The 20,172-nt window shown below is 37.2% G+C and overlaps 1 long non-coding RNA gene across 1 annotated transcript in view; it reads left to right on the top strand.

The window, feature by feature from the left end:
- Positions 1-18,777, top strand: part of LOC141325639 (uncharacterized) — a 31,079-nt gene extending 12,302 nt beyond the window's left edge. Inside the window, exons 2-4 of the long non-coding RNA XR_012353795.1 lie at positions 157-218; positions 6,112-6,186; positions 17,845-18,777. This is a non-coding gene — a long non-coding RNA (uncharacterized lncRNA). The remainder of the gene's footprint in view (positions 1-156; positions 219-6,111; positions 6,187-17,844) is intronic.
- Positions 18,778-20,172: the final 1,395 nt, after the last annotated feature.

Raw genomic sequence — 20,172 nt, 5'->3', positions numbered from 1 at the left:
ATACATGGTGAGAGGCAGGTGCCTCCTCTCTCCAAAAGCATTTCTTCTTAAGTGAAGTGAGTTAACTGGATAGGTGAGGTTTGTTTGTATATAACTGGTTTGTTGAGCAGTATATTTATTCACATGTGATTTCTCTAATGCTTTTGTTATTTGCAGACTTACACCCCAGAGCGTCCTGTTTTTGTGTCCAGATTAAGAGGCTCCGGTTCACTGGATAGGTGAGGTTTGTTTGTTTGTATATAACTGTGGTTTGTTGAGCAGTATATTTATTAGGAGGCTCCAGTTCACTTTATTTGCATTTTTATCTTATAATTATGTAGGGCTGCAACTAACGATTATTTTGATAATCGATTAGTTCGCTGATTAATTTTTTCGATTAATTGATTAGTTGGCTTAAAATTTCCAATTATTTATTTATTTTTTAAATCACACTATTCCACATTCTGAATGCTATGAAAACACAGTGCTTAACAATTTACAACAATTCACCTGTCGTAATAAAGAGAAAAGACAAATATCTGAAGAAAAACAGATGTTTCTTCTATTTATTCTGCTGTGGCGGTGTTTAGTCCCTCGCCAGCAGCAGCAGCAAGTGCCTTCAGCAGAGTTTCGCGTTCAAATGCACGCAGTAAGCTTAAACTGGCCGCAAGGCCCCAGCTTAAGTAATTACCATGAATGTGGCGGGGGAAAAGTAAGGAGATATTCAAATGATTTATTAACCCCTTAACTGTCGCCCCCCATTTTTTTAAATAGGTATGAAAGTGCATTATCCAAACTTTAATTGTTGTAATTCATGAACTCTTTGGAATACAGATCTAAGGTTGGTCTCTTTTTAAAGAAGACAATCAGCAGATTTTTGCAGAAGTGGAATTTTCTCAAAAAATTAAAGTGTCAACAAATTATTGAAGTTAAAATTTACTGTAAATAAAATGCACTGTACAATTTTTATTATATTTTATATAAAATACATATTTTACATAACAGGTTTTATCCTAAATTTGATATCAAATTGAAGCCTCACATCTAAATAAGTTATGTTCCAAATTTGAAGTTGATATGAAAAAAATTAAGGTTCCTGTGAAAGTTTGTTAAGGGCGTTATACCACAAACAGCCACCGGGTGCCATTGAAATGCCATATATATTTTTTATGCAATTTTATGTCACAAAAGTCTAAATTTGTCTGAAAATTTTCATTCTATCACAAAATAACCACCAAATATGAAATCCTGAGACTCAGACCTTTCCAATGATATATTTTTTGTCAAGATTGTAAAAAGTTGTGATTCTAAAAGGCCGTAATGCATTTTGTAATATGACACCACTAAGGGGGAGGAGACCGCCAAATGATTTTAAAGTACAATTTCCATGGTAAGGCAATATCCGATTTCAAAATGGTTTTCACAGGATGATTCTTGAGCTTCTAAGCTTTCAAATGATATATAATTTATGATGGTTACTAAAAGATTTGATAGAGAAAAAGGACAACGGAAAAAAGAGTGCCAAGCGTCCCACAGGTGGGACGGTGACAGTTAAGGGGTTAATAAACTAATATTTTCAGTCAGAGTCGCAAAGATGAAGTTGACGATCCTGACTCGCCATCTGCTCACTGGACGCGCCTAAATGCATCTTAATGGATTAGGCCTATAGCTAATAAAAGAGTTTTGTTTTTGATTTGAATTATTTCGTTTTATAGTACCGAAGTAATAATAATTTAAAGATAAATGTAAGAGTAATAAATTTAGAGTAAAAATTAGGTTTCACACAGCGCTGAAGCCTCCATGTCCTGCAAAGCTTTCACTCTCCGCACAAACGATTGGATATGCGCCTATTTGTACACATTTATCTAGGTTAAACGATTAAACTAATATTGTAATATTGTTATATCTAAGGATTTTAATTTAAATCGTGATGATTTGAGAAGGCTAAACTGATCTGTCTGCCGCTGGCAGCTTTGTCGTTACTTTAAAAAACAAAAACTTGAATTTCACAAAGAAAACGTGTTCCAAATATATATCTAAATTAACTTTATAAACTAAAGAAACGAAAATAAATGTTATTACTTTGCTATCCTCCTGAGACCCCGCCCATTGACTTATGTCCTCTGTAGTGGACCTTGTGTTTTCATGCATTTTCTTTGAAATTTTTGAGCTACTCTGTCAAGTCCTGTTGTACTGTGCAGAGGACATCCTGGGCTTTCTAGTGATATGTCATTTGATTGGCTGGCATGCTAGGAACCACTTCTTACACTGAATCCAAAATGGCCGGCATACAAATGAGCACATTTTATGGGAAGGAGAGAGATATGTAAAATTTTGCTTTTTTACATGTTTTTTACTATTATTATCACATATATATTTGTTTATTAAAGTGTCAGTAACAATACAAATAGCTTTTAAAGCTGTTAAATTGTTTATGATTCAAAATATCATCCTTTTTTAAATGTCAACTATAGTGGACATCAGGACCATCTTAATGTAATTAATGACTGCATGTTGTAGGAGGCAGAACTGAAGCAGAGAGGATTTTTATAAGATAGTTGAGGGAGACTCTGACTTAGAGCTGTCAGATGAGGATAAATTTGAATGTAACATACAAGAAGATGTTGAAGAAGAGGAAGAAATTGCAGGAGACTCAGATGAGCAGACTGAGACAGACACAGAGACAGAAAAGGAAGAACAGGAAAGATGCCGCACTCTGTGGTTCTGCAGCAGGACAATGCACACCAGCAAATTCACTTCTGAATGGTTGAAGAAAAACAAAATGAAGACTTTGGAGTGGCCTAGTCAAAGTCCTGACCTGAATCCTATTGAGATGCCCACAGCATGACCTTAAAAAGGCGGTCCATGCTCGAAAACCCTCCAATGTGGCTGAATTACAACAATTCTGCCAAGATGAGTGGGCCAAAATTCCTGCACAGCGCCGTAACAGACTCATTGCAAGTTATGGAAAATGCTTGATTTCAGTTGTTTTGTTTTTGTTACATAAATGTTGGATTAATATCCCTTTACAGCCATATTCTGTACAGTTTTGTTGTCTGAGTTTGGGTGTCGTTTCGAACTAAAATGGTCCTGTGGTCCACTACAGTGGACATGCTGTAAAATTAAAAATAAAAACTAAACGTAAAAACTCTAAATTATAGATTTTTTTTTAACCCAAAGGATGTAGGAAATCACAAAAAAACAACAAAAAACAGACACTTTTTTTCAAACAGCAGCTGTGCAATGGGGAAGAGAAAAAAGACAGGTTCCAGTCAGACTCGGGCCAGTAATTCTGATCAGCTGTCGATGTTGTTTTTTTGCAACGATTGTTTGTTTAATAGCCCATTTAACTCTTATTTAGGCTACTTTTTATTTATATTTATTATTTCGTTGATTTATTTTAGCGTTTTGTAGGCTGCTTGTTCACCGACGGAATTGCTAAACACGCACGTTTGTGAATAATGTTTGAGCCTAATTTATTTATATATAAAACACCGCCACCATCACAGCCATACAGTTCCTACCCTCCATAAATATGCGCACTACATGTTTTATTTTAAATCTAAATTCAACATTCACCGACAGATGTTTCAGCACAATGAATGTTTTTGCGCTGAGTATTAATTATCTCTCTGTCTGTGTTCCTGTCTGACACGCTCATTCAGTAAAGATTTAAACTTAACACACTGCCAGAATGGATTTTTATGCATAAATGGAAATGGTTGTGAATTTGTGACATTTACAGATAAGAATATGACCGTAAACTAAAAGTTTTTCATGGTGAGGATGCAAACGGATCTCAAAGCGCCTCACAGGGCAAGCCATTACACTATTAGCTTCAAGATTAAAATAAGGAATTCTCATGTTTTGGGCAGCTTGTATCACGTAACTCTCCTGCAGCATCTCAGTCTGTTTCCTCCACTATTCTCAGATGCATTTTGTCCATAGAAATGCGTCATTCAGTGCTGTAATTTGACGTGATCCTCTGAAGTTGTACGTGCACTGTGGGCAGACCCGATTAATCGATAATGAGAATCGTTGTCGACGAATTTCATTATCGATAATAATCGATTAGTTGTTGCAGCCCTAATCTCCAATGATCCGTCTTGTATTTTCAACACAGACCATGTGGTTATAAAAATGTTCTAAAAACATTATATAACTGTAACCGTTCGAATTAAATTGTACATTTATTCATCCACTTCGTAATTAAATTTTTTTTGAAAGTACTTCGTATTTCCCTTGCTTATAATTAAGATGAAGCTGTTATCCATGGGTTAAAGGGATAGTTCACCCAAAAATGAAAATGTGATGTTTATCTGCTTACCCCCAGGGCATCCAAGATGTAGGTGACTTTGTTTCTTCAGTAGAACACAAACGAAGATTTTTAACTCAAACCGGTGCAGTCTGTTAGCCAAATAATGGATGTGGATGGGCAGCAAACCTTTAAAAGTAAACAAAAACAAACATGCATAGACAAATCCAAATTACTCCCTGTGACTCGTGACGATACACTGATGTCCTAAGACACGAAACGATTGGTTTTTGTGAGAAACTGAACAGTATTTATATCATTTTTTACCTTTGATACCCAGAAATGTCAATCTGTCCTGAGCATGAGCTCATCATCCGGCTCGTTACATGTGAACGCGCTCTGGCGTAGTATACACAAACTCCGGAAGCGATCTGTCGCATGTAAACGACACTCATTGTTTACACAGAGCACAAAGATTGTGGGTATAGCGGCTATTCAAAATGGTAATTACTTGCGCTTATCCTGATTTAATGCTAAAAGATTACGTTTGCTTGCGCAAACTCATCCAGGACTTTTCACCGATTTCCCCTTCCGGTGTTTGCGTATTCTACGCCAGAGCGCATATACAAGGGTAACAAACCGGATGATAAGCTTGTGCTCAGGAAAGATGGACGTGGCTGTGTATCAAAGGTAAAAAATAATATAAATACTGTTCAGTTTCTCAAAAAAACCGATTGTTTTGTGTCTTAGGATATCAATGTATAGTCACGAGCCACACTGTGTAATCTGGATTTGTCTGTACATGTATTTTTATTTTTTTTTTTACTTTTAAAGGTTTGGTGCCCATCAACATCCATTATATGGCTGGCAGACTGCACCAGTTTGAGTTAAAAATCTTCTTTTGTGTTCTGCTGAACAAACAAAGTCACCTACATCTTGGATGCCCTGGGGGTAAGCAGATAAACATCAAATTAATAATAAATCCCTTTTAATAAAATCCCTTTTAATAATAATGCTCAAGTGATTACTCGCCAAGAATCTTCTGCTTCAACTCTGACATATAACCAATAATATAGCATCATATCACTTGCATTCTTTGCCAACTACACTGACTTCCCGTTGCCTACCACATTCAGTTTAAAAACTCCTTCTGCTGGTTTGTTTGATCATAATGATCATTAATTAAGATGTCAGAAATTGTTTAGGATTTTAGTTTGAGACAGACAAATCTTGGCCAGAATCACACAGTGTGCACCAAGCTTAGAGACACAACTTAAAACGCACCGTCATTTAGCTTTGTAAATAACTATTTTCCCCTTTGTTTATTGGTCATTATTTGCCATTATGTTATTTGTAATTTCTGTATTATCTGTGATATCTTGCCTTATAAAATGTCCTTAGGTCCTTGAAAGCAATTATAAGGAAATAATTATTATTATTATCATTATTTAGTAATAGTAGTATTAATTGTGTAGAAAGTATGTGATGCAAAGCTAAATTGTATCAAGCCCCCTTAAAACTTTTGTTAAGTTTTCAGCTAGCCATACAAACAGCCCCACTACCATGGCACGGATGCTTCTCCTTGAAGTATTTGATATTTAGATACTTCTAAAGAGCAATCTTAGAGGTATGTTATTGGTCATAATATGTGCATGTGTCATATTGTTTCATCAAAATCAAAAAATAAAACGGTCCTATTTGAGTAATTCTGGCACACACACACATATATATAAATAATATGAGTTTGACTATTTACCTTATCCCCATTTTACTGAAGCAGACTGTCCAAGAGTTATGTTGAATAATGTAATGTATGGTTGAGTAGTTAGGTAGGAGTGGAGTTAATTCTGATTTTATTCTATGTTCCTCTTTCTTAGGTGGCAAGTCCAAAAATGCAAGCCCTGGGGAAACAAAAGAGCCTTTGGACAGAAAAAAAACTGATGCAATAATGAGTATGTATTTTACTTGTTTAATTGGGCATTTTTTAAACTGTGTAAAATCAAATGACAGTAAAACCATCAGAATTTATCAGTTTCATCTTGTATCAGTGTGATGACACTTACACCTGATTCTAAATCAGGGGTGGGGAACCTTGATCTTGGAGGGCTGGGGGCTGTTCCATAAAAGCCGCTTAGAAAAGCGGGGATTAAAGTCCAAAACCTGACTTGAATGAGCCAAGCTAAACATCCGCGCTTAAATTTGTTCCATAACAGTAAGTTGAGTATCATGTGATCTTACTAATTTGAGTCAGGTTTAAATAGTCTAGATAATTGCGCGTGCACGCCATTGTTTAAAAGTCCTGAAAAGTCGAGCATGGGTCAATCGATTTACTGTGGGCTACCATGGCAACAAAAGGAAAAGATAGAGCAGTGATGTTCACGGCAACGGAACAGCGTTTGCTGTTGGAAACATATGAAGAATTTAAAGATGTCATCACCAAAAAAGGCAACACAGCGGCAATGAATAAAGCAAGAGAGAAAGGTTGGCAGGAAATTGCTGATCGTCTCAATGCGTAAGTAGCGGTGTAAACTATTTAAAATACTTTATCAACATTGAATGTGTGTCACAATACATTGCAAAGTTTGTGTGTGAATAACAGTAACGTTAATTGCTTTCACGCAGCAGCAACTTAAGTGAAGGAAAAAGAACCTGGCAGCAGGTGAAAATAAAATATAAAAATATAGTTCAGAATGGTAAGTAAATCCAATGGTATGTACATATGTAATCAATGCCAGCTTGAAGTTACAACTATTCAGGGGTTTTTTTTCTTCTTTTTTTTAAGACTTTTTGCGATTTAAGTGATTACTAGCATACCTCTTGCTAGTTGCTGGTAGAGAGACGAGGCTCTAAAGATTCTGGAGTCATGCACAGAGCCTGGCCATTTGGCCTCTACATTTCTGATGATGCAATCTGCATCACTAATCATCTAAAATAAATTAAACCTGTAGGTCACTACATTTTAATTGCAATGAACTAAACACTGGTGCCCAGCTTAGTACAGAACACTCAGTGCTAGAGCATAGCCTTCAATATCATCTCAGTGGGACCGTACCTGTACATTGATGCTGTGTACTGATTTCCTATTCACAAAGTCTGCTTCATGTGGACCAGACGGACACTTAATACGCACATGGGTGCAGTCCAATGCACCCATAACATTTGGGAAACCTAGGAAAATTATTTGTTTGTTTTAAATATGTCCCATGTAAAATCAAAAGTCAAGAAATATTTCCATGTTTTATAGAGTTATTTGAACTTACCAGCTATTCCATAAAAGGCATGTTTAATGGTACGAATAGCTTTGTGGCCAGGGAATGTGATGAACACATTGAGTAGTCTTTTTAAAGAGAGGTACACAGTTCGTACAGAACGGCAAACTGATGCTTTGCTGATATTCTCTGCATCTCCAACTGTGTACAAAAATGTTCCACTGGCAAAAAAGCGAAGTGCAATGCACACCGTCTGTGGGACTGTGAGCGCTCTGTTGCGGCGTGTATTATTGGCAATGTGTGGGCTTAGTAATCTACAATTATATGCAATCCCATCTCTTGAGAACCTATATCGCTCATACAGGTAGCTGTCATTAAACGCCAATGGGTCTGACCTGTCACTGAAAGTTCTCTCTCTTTGAAATGCCCTCCGCAAGACTATAGCTCCCTCATCCACCACCTCATCTATGAAAGGACACGCCATGGTTAAGTTTGGAAACGAGTTCAGCTCCCTATTTATATACTTTTAATTAATTAATTACCAAACTCATTAACCAAACTCACCAATTAAACACACAAGTTTTGAACATTTCTTAGTTTATTTATACCTTATAATTTCTTACATTTATTAGTAAAGTACATTTCCTTATTTATTTAAAAAAATATATATATTAATAGTGGTTAAGTAAAATAAAATGACATCGAATTACCAGCAGGGGAGTATAAATGGTATGTTCGTTAAGCCTGAACTCAGACTTAGCCTGACAGTTAGCCTGCCCCGGACCAAGTTAATTTGCCAGCATAAGTTGCCGGGGTAACTGAGTTTGAACTTTTTAAAGTTTGATTTATGAAACCGAATCTAGAAAAAATAAGCCTGACTAACCGAAATAAGCCTGGCTTATACTCTAATCTTGGTTTATGGAACAGCCCCCAGGTGTGCTGGTTCCTGAATGGGTGGAGCTGTGTGTGGTGGTGTGTGGCTGGAAAGAGCCAGGTGTGCTGGTTCTTGGATGGGTGAACCACATGGCACCAAATTTAGAATGAAGTTCTCATCTTCTTGTGGCAGTTGGTCTGGGTTGAGTCTTGTCCAACCTATAAATGGACATGGAACACACACAAATATAATATATAATATGCAATTAGGCCAAAGTGAAAATATATGCAACCCCAAATCAACCTAGATGGAAAAAAAAAGATGGAAGTAGTGAACGTGATTATACCCACATGATTCTGAAAGGCATAGGGCAGAGGAGTCAAGGAAAAATGGAGAATGGGTTGGATATGTTTCCTTTTTTTAACAGTAGAAAAAGTATCGCCATTATTGTGTCACAGTCTAAGATACAAAGATGATTGTCATCCATTGTAAACTTTGTGCAACCAGCCAAAGGTCTACAACCGCTAACAATTCTAAATCTAATTTATTGAAGCACCGCCATGTAAAACTTATAAAAAGAAACACCGGCGCTGACCGGTAGGATGCTACTGCCAGTGATGGATGCACTCGTTGGGAGAGTAGCATTAAATAAAGTTTAATCTTCTGTAAAAACACTGAATACTGCTCTTATAAATACATGTGCAGGAAAACATTAGTTCAAAAATCGAGGGTTGAGTTGCTTTATTTTTTATTTCAGCCAGGGATGTTAGGAAGTGTTATAATGTTTTGTAAAACATACTCCATGCTGCTCTTATCAATATGATATTAGTTAAATAGCATTAGATATCTATTAGTTGGGAGAGACTTTATTATTCTTAAATATGCACATTGCTTCTCTGTATGTCATCACCTGGTTGGAAGCACAGCAATGTGTAAAGATTGGCTGATTGTTGACTCCTAATGTTAATTATTGTTCCAGTTAAGTGGATTCATTTCTAATAATAATAAGCAGACTAAACAGGTTATCTGTCACTTTTTTAGAAAGGGGTGGACAAGTAACATAACTAGTAACTTTTAATTCCCTGTAATAAGTAAACTGATATAATTTTTACAGGAGGAGTAACAATTTCTGAGTAACTTTCCCAACACTGGTTGTGGTCTCAGTTAGGTACTTTTTTGCACATCCAATCTCTATTCGCAGTGGCACAAGTAGTAGATTTACTTTGACTAGGTACCATTGTTTTTAAAAAATACATTAACATAAACGCAAGTTAGTCTTAAAGGGCAAAATGAGTAGGATTGTCTCTTGCTGTTTGTAAACACATGATTTAAAGTTGGCCCCATTTAGAGAGAGCAGCGATTGAGTGAACTCCAAAGCGACAACACCAACAATTGTTCAATTGATAGATAATTAATTCAATAAATAAGGTTAAATAAATGCAATCTCACCTTCAACCATCAATTTGTAGATGGCATTCACATTCTCTAAGCATGTCTTAGCGGATGTGCGTCCCTGTCACCATCTTAGGAGGATGTGCAATCAGAAGCAGGGGCTTCGTGCCAAGGGCATACAACTTCTCAAGCTGGAACAGAGAGGTAGAGAGATCAATTGGATATATACCCAAAACTGTGGTTTACAGCTGAAATTTTCCCTCAAGCTTGATCTGAAGTTACATCAATCCTAGAAAAAATCTACAAACAATCAAACTATGGTTTTTACATAATTACATAAAACTCCCTAGAAATAATAGTTTGGAAAAACCAGTAAACATGAATTATATTCTTATTAATAGTGTGGATCTATGAGGCAATATATCATACCAGTTATTATACCAAGACATTTATTTGCTTATGTAAAAATAATAAAACACATTTGGTGAATGATATGATCGGAAAACTACATACCAGAATGGCAGCATCATCAAGAATGTGGGACTTTATTTTTTTTTTTTTTTCATGGATGCCAACCACTACTTCTGCTGACTTTTAAATTTTTCCAGCTTTTTTTGAAGTCTGACATGCTGGGGTTGTGGATGTTTGCAAAACGAACAAATTTTAAGTCCGCAATATATTTTTTCCCCGCAGTTTGGGCAGGTCTTTTTTTGTGATCCTCCAGCCATTACTGAATAGAAATAGCTGGGAGTGAGATAGCTAGATTAAAAGAATGATTAAAAGAGAGAGACAATAAGAGAAAGAGAGTGATCGAAAGAGACAAGTGAGAAAGAGAGAGAGAGAGAGAGAGAGAGAGAGAGAGAGAGTGGCTCTTAAAAGTGCCGTTGTTTTGATTTGTGTGTGTGTATATGTGTGTGTTGGTGAAGTCAAAAGTGTTGCAAAAAAGCTGTAAAACAGGATAAAGCAAAAGATTATTAGAATAGCCTTTGTGGTAAATTAGCATTTCTTAATTGTTAGGACAGAGTAATTGTAATTATTAATGAAATATTAATCAAATCACAACCATTACGTACAATACAAATCAATCCTTACTGTACAAATGTCAGATTTGTAACACAGTCACTTGACACAAGCAAGTACATACACAAATCTATTTTTTTAGGCCTACAAATAATGGAAACAGTGAGGGTCTTCTTCTGTCCTGTTGCGTAAAATGCTTCTCATAATATCCACTGCTCTCTCTTCTCAATGTCACACATAACTAAAGTAACAATTAACCTCAATTATCTCATGATGATTTCATTGTCTTCTAAAATGGCAAAGTCATACAAAAGTATGGCACCATAGTGTTACAGAACATTCTATCCATATCTCTCTATTTAATAATGCATTGATTATACAGGTATGAACGGTCATTGACAGTCGCACTGAGCCGTCAAATCCTCTGGAAAGACTCCAGGTCCACTTTTTTATTCTAGTCCATCCTTGATTCCGGTAATTCCCCTTAGTTACCCTTCTGACATTTACTTTGCTCTTTGAATAAAACTTTAACCTCTCCAACAACTCGTTGTTAATTGTTTTCTTCACAACACATGGAAAAATACATGAGTTTAAACTGATTTTGGTAACTGTGGTTAGCAGTGCCACAATCCAACTGTGCCGGGGACAGCTGTCATGTGGCTGGATACCGACGGGTAACGTTAACGTTAGCCGTGTAAATGAAAATACAACACCAACAAATTCAACCTAATCTCCAGGATTGAACGCTACACATATCGGGCTACAACTAAAGAAATAACAGCAAATGTTTTGCGTGTTTTTTAACAAACAAACACCCATTGGGTTGAGATACTTACTGTAGTCAATTGGCGGGTGAAATGAGTGGTAAAAGTGATTGTGGGTACGAAGCGTGCATTACGGTGCGTAACGTGACATATCGTTGCCGTGGTAACCACCGAGCGTTTTCTGATTCGTAAGAATTATTAATAATATTCGCTGCTATGACAGAAAATACATTTGAAAATCATAAAATATCGTAAAGGGTTTAATAACGTAAAGGGAACAATCTATTTAACACTGCCTCTGGCCATTCTTTAAAGCTACTCCATCTATAAATTGATAGTTATATCACAAACAATTTACTGTTATTTAGACAACAAAAATAGCAACAAATTCACTATAATAAATTATAAAAGGTGGACGTTTCGTAAACTAGAAAACATTTACCGCCGCCCACTGTGTGACGTTGTTGAACCAGGGAATCCGTGTGTCCACCACGACAAATTAGCCTCATTGACTTTGTATGTATGTAGTTTCCGTGGTGGTGGCACGGAATGTATCAGGATTAGGGGTTCGTGTTCATTTCACGCATTTCTTTGAGATCAGGTTGATCAAAACAAGATGAAGGAGAGCAACAGTGAGAAGGATAGAGATCAGGAGACAGAGGAGAGCAACAGAGAGGAGGATAGAGATCAAAACAAGATGGAGGAGAGCAACAGTGAGAAGGATAGAGATCAGTAGACAAAAGAGAGCAACAGAGAGGAAGATAGAGATGAAAAGGAGACAGAGGAGGAGGACAGAGAGCAGAGGAACTTAGATGAGGATGACATCAGTGATGAGCAGGGCAGCGAGAACACTGAAGAAGGGACTCTACATCCCTTTGACCCTGTGAGAATGAAGAATAAAATAAATAAGGGCGAGAGCCTCTCAGATGGAGATAAAACCTGTTTGCTCCAAAATAGATGGATACCACCAGAGCAGCATAGCTATCCCTATCGTAAATTTGGCACAAAACAACTAAAATGCAATGTCCAGTAGGAGAAAAAATATGAATGGCTTCGTTACTCACCATTTGAGGATTCAGCATATTGTGCTCATTGCCTCAGCTTTAATAAATTAAAGGGCTCAAACTATATTTTTCTTACAAAGGGCTTCAATGATTGGAAGAATGCTGTTGGTGAAAAGAGAGGTATCATCCCAAGGCACAGTTTAACAGAAGGACACCGAAAATCCACAGAAAAGGCAGAGAACTTCCTTTCTGTTGTCCAAAAAAAATAAAGGACATTAGTTCAATAATCAGCCAGAAATATGAGGAAAAAGTCATTGCGAACCGTAATAGTCTTCTATCTATTATTGACATAATTGTGTGTCTTGGCCAGCGAAATGTAGCATTCCGAGGGAGCTGGGAGGGGGACAGTGAGAATGGAAACTTTAACCACTTTGTTAACTGGAAAGCACAATTTGATGTGGCCTTAAAGCAACACATGCAGACTGCACCCAAAAATGCAACATACCTTTCACCCGCAATTCAGAATGAGCTTATTGAATGTTGTGCAGAGGAAATCAGAGGAACCCTTATCAATAGAATACAGGCAGCCAAGTACTTCACTGTATTAGCTGATGAGTCCATGGATATAAGTGGGACTGAACAGATGTCCATGTGTGTCTGTTACGTCAATGAGGATGAAGAAAACCTAGAGATAATGGAGGATTTTCTCGGTTTCTGTCTGTAGGATCTCAGCGCGAATCAGACATTCAGGAGATTCGATTAGAAGTGAAAACACTTCTACAGACTCAAATTCCACAAGAGGCCCCGTCATAAATCTGACGTTTGATACCCTGGTGCCAGCCTGAAGCAAACCTAACTAAATAGGAACTTGCAACATTAACACAAATGGACCCTTGTTGATAATCCCAAATTTAGAGCAAGTAACCAAGATTAATTGTCAAAGAGATGCACATCTTGAACATCACATGAGGAAAATCACTAGTAGAGACTGTGCTTGGTTTGTTCCCCCTATCCACACACTGAGATTCCTTCCCTAACCTTTCGACCTTCCTGCTTAGAGAACAGACCCTCGCATTCCCAATACGGCCCAGAAAATGGCCTATTGATGTATATATGCACCTAAAATTATGCTAAAAGACCTTTTGAGCAACTCATCATTTCTATGCATAACTTCCTATCCTCTTTGTAACCCATACATTTGCCTATTATGTTTTAATCACTTATCGTGTATGTCCTTTTTGATAACTATTGAATAGCTTAATGATTTATATTGGTGTTTGGTATGTTTGAATTCGAAATTGCATTCTTGAAATGTCTCTATAATTCAAATCTTTGTAAAATGTATTTTAGTCTTCCCAGCAGGCACACAACGTCATATGACGTTACTATTAGGTTAGATTTAGGTTGTGACGTCAGGTGACCAAAATCCAACGTCGAGCCAACATCTTAAACCAACGTCATATTGACGTCAAATACTGACATTTATTCTTCAGGTATGGCAACCAAAACCCAACGTCTGATAGACGTCATAGTGGTAACGTCCACACAACGTCAAGCTGTAACATCATTAGACGTTGATATTTGGTTGTTTTTAGGTTGCGTTGTCAGAGGTGTAAAATCCAGGTTCGGTGAGTAAAAGTCCTCCCCAGTATTTAGTTCCAATCGCCTGGATTTGCTAATTAGCACAGTTTTTCAGCCAGGAGGACAGAGATTGGACCAAGTCATTTCTTTTGAGTCTCAAGGCAAAAGTCCTCAAAGAGTTAAAGTTATTGAGATAACTGAATGATGATTGTGCATTATTGATGAACACCTGTTGTTATTATAGAGTATCAGATGTTGATGTTTTATTGGTTAAAATGATGTGACCATTGTGGAGGTCAGTATTTGCTTTAGTTGGTCTCCTGACCCTTGACTCTTGCGTTAGATATCTCTCTGTTACAATGCATCTGGTGTTGTAAAGCAGTGAGATCAAAACTGTACAGTGAGCAACTAATAGCTGTTTTTATATGATGAGATAATCATCAAGAGCTTATTTGAACACACACGAAATAACTTTCTTTTCTTCTTATGTTAAGGTTTTGCACTATCAAATCTGCAAAACTACCGCAGGTTATGCACCTTTAGTGTTGTTCTAACAGTTATAGCGAATTTAAACCCTGTATAAAACGTAAACATTTTTTAACATCTGTACCACTTAGATACACACAGACATGAAGAACCAGCATATGAATCTCAACAATGGTGACAATCAACAAAACGCTTCATGCTGCAATGCATGTTGGGTAAAAGCATAGTAAACACTCCCATCATGCACTGCAGTATGAATAATTATTGTCACCACTGTTGAGGAGCATATGATGAGTGTTCATGTCTTAAAGCCTGAGCTGATGCGGTTTCCTGTCTACACTTAAGCATTACAGTGACATTTGTTTAATAAGGTTTCTTTTTATTGCAGTTCTACAATAGCTAAATGTAACTCAATAAATCAAAGAGAGAGACCACTTCAAGATGCTCATCTAAATTAGATATATGGGGAAAGTGTGAACTCATCTGCTGCTGCACGCTTTCAATTCAACACAAATGTTTGCTGAAAAACAGCATTGGAATTACTTCACTTCTGAAATTACTAAGTTACTCCAAGAGTCAAGAGACAAACTAAAGCAACCCTTGACCACAATTATAGTGACATTGTGTTTTTTTTTTCTTTTTTTTTTCTTGACCAATAAAACATCAACATCTAAACCTCTTATAATTCTCAATAAGAGATTCTGCAGACATGAAATAAAGTCAACCTGGTTAGTAATGAGTGAAGCTGGTGATGCTGTTTGTGGAGATGTTTAATCAGATTTTGAGTGATGAAATGTTTTGTTCAGTTGATTCAAGTCAGTTGTAGTTCTTGTGTTTCTCTTTTCTTCAATGATGCTGCTTGTTAACAGCAGGTGTTCATCACTAACACAATCATCATTCAGTTATCTCATTAACTTTAACTCTTTAGGGGCTTGAGATTTTACTTCAGACTTGCTTGAGACTCAAAAGGAATGACTTGGTCCAATCTCAGTCCTTCTGGTTGAAATACTGTGCTAATTAGAAAATCCAGGTGATTGAAAAACTGGGGAGGACTTTTACTCATGGAACCTGGATTTTACACCTCTGTGCGTTGGAAAGTGACCAAAATCCAACGTCGAGCCAACGTTGGACATTGACGTCGGCCTGACGTTGGGTTCTGACGTCAACCCGATTTTCATTTCCAACCAAAATGCAACGTCTGATAGACGTCATAGTGGTTGGGGTACAACGTCAATCTGACGTCATGTTGACGTCCTGTGCCTGCTGGGTTGTTATCGAAATCATGTCCAAATTTAACTTTGCCAAGAGCGGGAAAGTTGGGACCACGGGACTGATGAGATAACATTATGATTTATGGTTGGGGAGGAGAAACTAACAGTACCCCGAGTTAGGACAATGTTTTAATTGGTCAAGACACCATTTGGGATGTGTCCAAAAGCTGAGTTTAAAAACTCAGGACACCATCAAATCGCTCTCTTACGCTTACGCTCTTACGCCATACCCTTGCTCTCTTACTCTACGGCTTCGTGCCGCCGCGTTTCGACGCTGCCTGGTCTGCCAGCTGCTCCTCTAAAGGAGACATGAGGAGATCATTACACTTCTGTCTTTTACGTTAATTCTTTTATTTCTTTCCGTTGAGAGTTTCCTGTTCTAGTTAAGTTTTGTGCAATCCGCGACCGACCCAAACGTCTTCGCTGACCTGAACTTTAACAGCGCACAACTCGCATCATCAGGCAACCCCCAGAAGACATCACATCGACCGACCACCAACCAATCGACAACCTCGGGAAGGCCCCTTTCTGGAGCGACGCAACAAAAGGAATTCCCTCGGCACAGAAAAAGGCAACGCAAGTAACCTCCAGGTTCTAACTGAACTGGTGCATTTGATATAAAGTTTAATAACCTCTTTGAGAGAGATTGATGTGATTGATGGTTGTTCAGGTCTAAGCAATTGCACATATTGCTATAAACTTGGGACTTCATATTTTCATTCCTTTAAACTCATTCTTTCCTCACTTTCTCTTTCTGCAACCTGTGTGAATGCGTGTGTTTATGTTAGTTTAGTTTGTATGTGTTAGGTCTATCCAATAAAATCGTATTTTTATTAGAAAAGATAAGTATCTTGTGTTTTGTGCTTACAAGTTAATGTCTTAAACTGCTGATTTTGCTACTGTGCTAATATATAGTGTTTTCACTATATTCTGGATAGTAATATCCATTGCAGAGTTTCTGTTACACGGCTTGTGAATGAATCGCGGGTCGACTCTTGAACAGCCGTAAAACAGCGATTCTGTTCAAATTCCCTTTGAGCTAAATTATAAATTATTATGTAATCAATCCTTCTACAACGCGTTTCGTGCTTCAATCCATATAACTGCATAACAAATCAATTTGCATGCCATTTCGTAAATAGTTCACAATCTTTTGACTGCAGTACATTTTTTTCCCTTAAATTCTTTATATTGGATTTATGCATAAGTTTATTATTGTACTTTTTTCATACAGACCACTTATAGTATTCAGCTGCATATTTAAGTAATATTTTTATGGAATAACTAAAATGTCACTGACATTTAATGTAATGTGGTCAACATTAATTGATGCTGAAATCTGTAGTTGCTGCTTCACTTGCATGTGCTGCATTTCTTCCAACAAAAAAGGTATTTCTATAGCTTCCAGTTCATCTGCAATAAAGTAGGCAAACGCCACGTGATCTGCCATGTTTGAGGAAGCAACGAGATCCCCAACATGTCCGACTTGACGGCTCTGTTTTCCGCTCCTCCCCGACTGCTTTCGGCTAATCTCGCCGATCGGTCTGCGCAGCGCAGCATGAGCTCGAACACACCTATTGTTACGGCGCGAGACGCGCCTACGGTGGGGGGTGTAATGTTACATGTATCCTTGTCTGCCTTGTCTTCGCACTGTTTCTGTTTTGGTTTCTCCCATTGTCTCCCCTGTCATTCTGTTAACTTTGGTTTCTCTCTTAGCCCTTCTGTGTTGATTTGATTATTGTCTTCACCTGGTCTTGTTATTAGTTACCCTTTAATAAGTCGTTTGCCCTTCTGTGTCTTTGTGTCATCTTAAAGTTATGTTACTGGTGTTTCATTGTATTTCCTGGCTTGTGATTAAAAACGTGATTTAAAAACGTTTAAAAATTAAAAACGTGATTGCTTTACGTTTGGATCATCGAGTTTTCATTCTGACTCATCACCAACCAGCTACTTGTTTGGTATTTATGTAAACAACCCCTGAAACTAACTAAAATATTTATGCATTTCAGGTGACTAAACTTCAAGCAACTGTGGTAAAGGTAAACCCACCAACAACAGTCAATGCCTGGGATGCAGCATATGAAATAAAAGAATGCTTCCTAAGAGACAAATCAGGTCAGATTATGCTTACACTATGGGACAAACTAGTGACTCAGGTGGAACTAAACAAAACGTACGAGTTTGGAAATCTACAAACCAGAGCCTTCAGATGCACCCTGACACTAACATCTTCAAGGAGCACTACAATCAAACCCATTCCACAACACCAAGTATTTTTACCTGGAGAAGAACCAAACGTCACAGAAGACCCTGACATCCAAACAACACAATTGTTATCAAAACCACAGGGAGCAAAAATTCCAATAAACAAAGTTTGTCCCAAATGCCACCACTCACAACAAGTCTTTAATCCAAAATTACGTTGATGCGCCACATGTTAAATTCTCAGACAAGGAAACAATTACCTAACAAAGTCCTGTGTAATAATTGAAGTCATGAAAAATGATCAGGTCCTTTCTTTAATGAATTTGGACAAAACAGAATTTGATATTGTTAGAGCAGAAATGGACCTTTCAACAACTGATGCACAAGATATTGAGGAAATGCTTTTGTCAAGCAACAACCTTTTGTTTACATACACCAACACCCTTGAAATAATTGAACTACAAAAAGCTCCAACAGACAGTGATGATGAACTTCTGGACATTGCATTTGATGATAGCTCATCCCTCTCTTTCTTCAGTGACAAAACATCAACTCCGTCACCAAAAAGACCTGCAGAAGACGCAGACAATAAATGTAAGAAAGTTGCTCTCTCCATCATTGAAAAGTCTTGTAAAAAAGTGAAACCTTTTCCTTTTGTTATTAGTTTTCTCCTTTAATAGAAAAATGTTTTTTTTTTTTAATCAATTAGTTTGAATTGATGGAGGAAAAAAGTTTTAGTTTCTAACAAAAAAATTTACTTTAGTTTTTTACTATTATTATGAAAAGTGTTTTCATGTTGTTTTGATGCTTAATTTCCAAAATTATTGCTGAATGTAAAAGAAATGCATGAATAAACATTACAAATAATGTTTTCAGTGTATCTAAACTAGGGTGACCATATTCTGAGAATCCAAAAAGAGGACACCCTCCCCAGGATGCACATACTGCCCTCCAAAGGCAAAGTGCAGTAACTATGCATTTGGTCAAAATCGAGGCTTAAAATGGACTTTATGAAAACTGTTTTGTCTTGTGGCAAAGTCTCCTGATCAATTTTGTCCCAAAGAAACGAGAGTGTTTCCGAGAAACAAGAGTGTCAACATGTTTGACTAGCTGGCCTAAAAACTTTAAAGGCATTTTTCTCTGTTTCAGTGTTGGTGTAGTTACTGCACTTTGCCTTTGGAGGGCAGCATAGGTGCAGATGGTGCACATTGCTTCCCATTTATCACAACCACGAATGAACATCGGGTATTTTTTTGCAATTCGTCTGTGAAACTACATTTGCGTTTCGGCATGATAGTGACACACAGCTCTTGCAAAGCAGCTCCTTGTTTGTTTTGTTTTGACAACTGGGTCTTTCACGTCATCAGACAGGTACCTCAGAATAATGTTGGTGGGCAGTGGCTGCATTTAAAGTGTTGAATTAATGACGGTCAGTGAAATGAGGTAAAAAAACCCGGACATTTTATGATATTTTACAAAATCCCCCCGGACATAATTTTATAGCCAAAAAAGGAGGACATGTCCGGGTAAAAGAGGACGTATGGTCACCCTAATCTAAACAATTAACTTTCTTGAATCGGTGATCATATTTATACATTTAAGACTATACTTTGTGTCATCAACATACTGATGGATTGATTCATACTGATGAACTCAAACCCCCATGTGGAATTGGAATTCCTCTCATCTCCTCATCTCCCTTCACCAAGGTTACCAGAGGTTCAGCTGATATGGAGTACAACAACGCAGACAACAGACATCCCTGCTTAACTGACATTTCTAATGGAAAGGGATCTGTTAAACACCATTCACCATTTATCTTTATGCATTACTATACAAAAGATTTATCCAGAATCCTCTCCCCAAATCCAAATCTTCTTAGTGCTTGTTCCATGAATCAGCCTTATTTAGATCCATAGATCCCCTTTCTCATCCTTATCCAAACTATCCTTTACATCTCTTATTGTACAGATTGTGTCTGAGATGTCCCTTCCCGGTATTTTGTGTGCTTAATTTGGTGATATTACATTCCCCACAACTTATGTCAAAATCTATAATCCGTTTAAAAGACTTAAAGGTCTGTAATTTTTCAAACTAAGTGGACTATTTTTATTCTTGTACAAAATAGTTAT

This window comes from Garra rufa, chromosome 2 (genome assembly GCF_049309525.1).
Source record: "Garra rufa chromosome 2, GarRuf1.0, whole genome shotgun sequence".
Taxonomy (NCBI): Eukaryota; Metazoa; Chordata; class Actinopteri; order Cypriniformes; family Cyprinidae; genus Garra; species Garra rufa.
The sequence above is the reverse complement of the archived record's forward strand: the minus strand, read 5'-3'. Positions and strand labels throughout refer to the sequence as shown.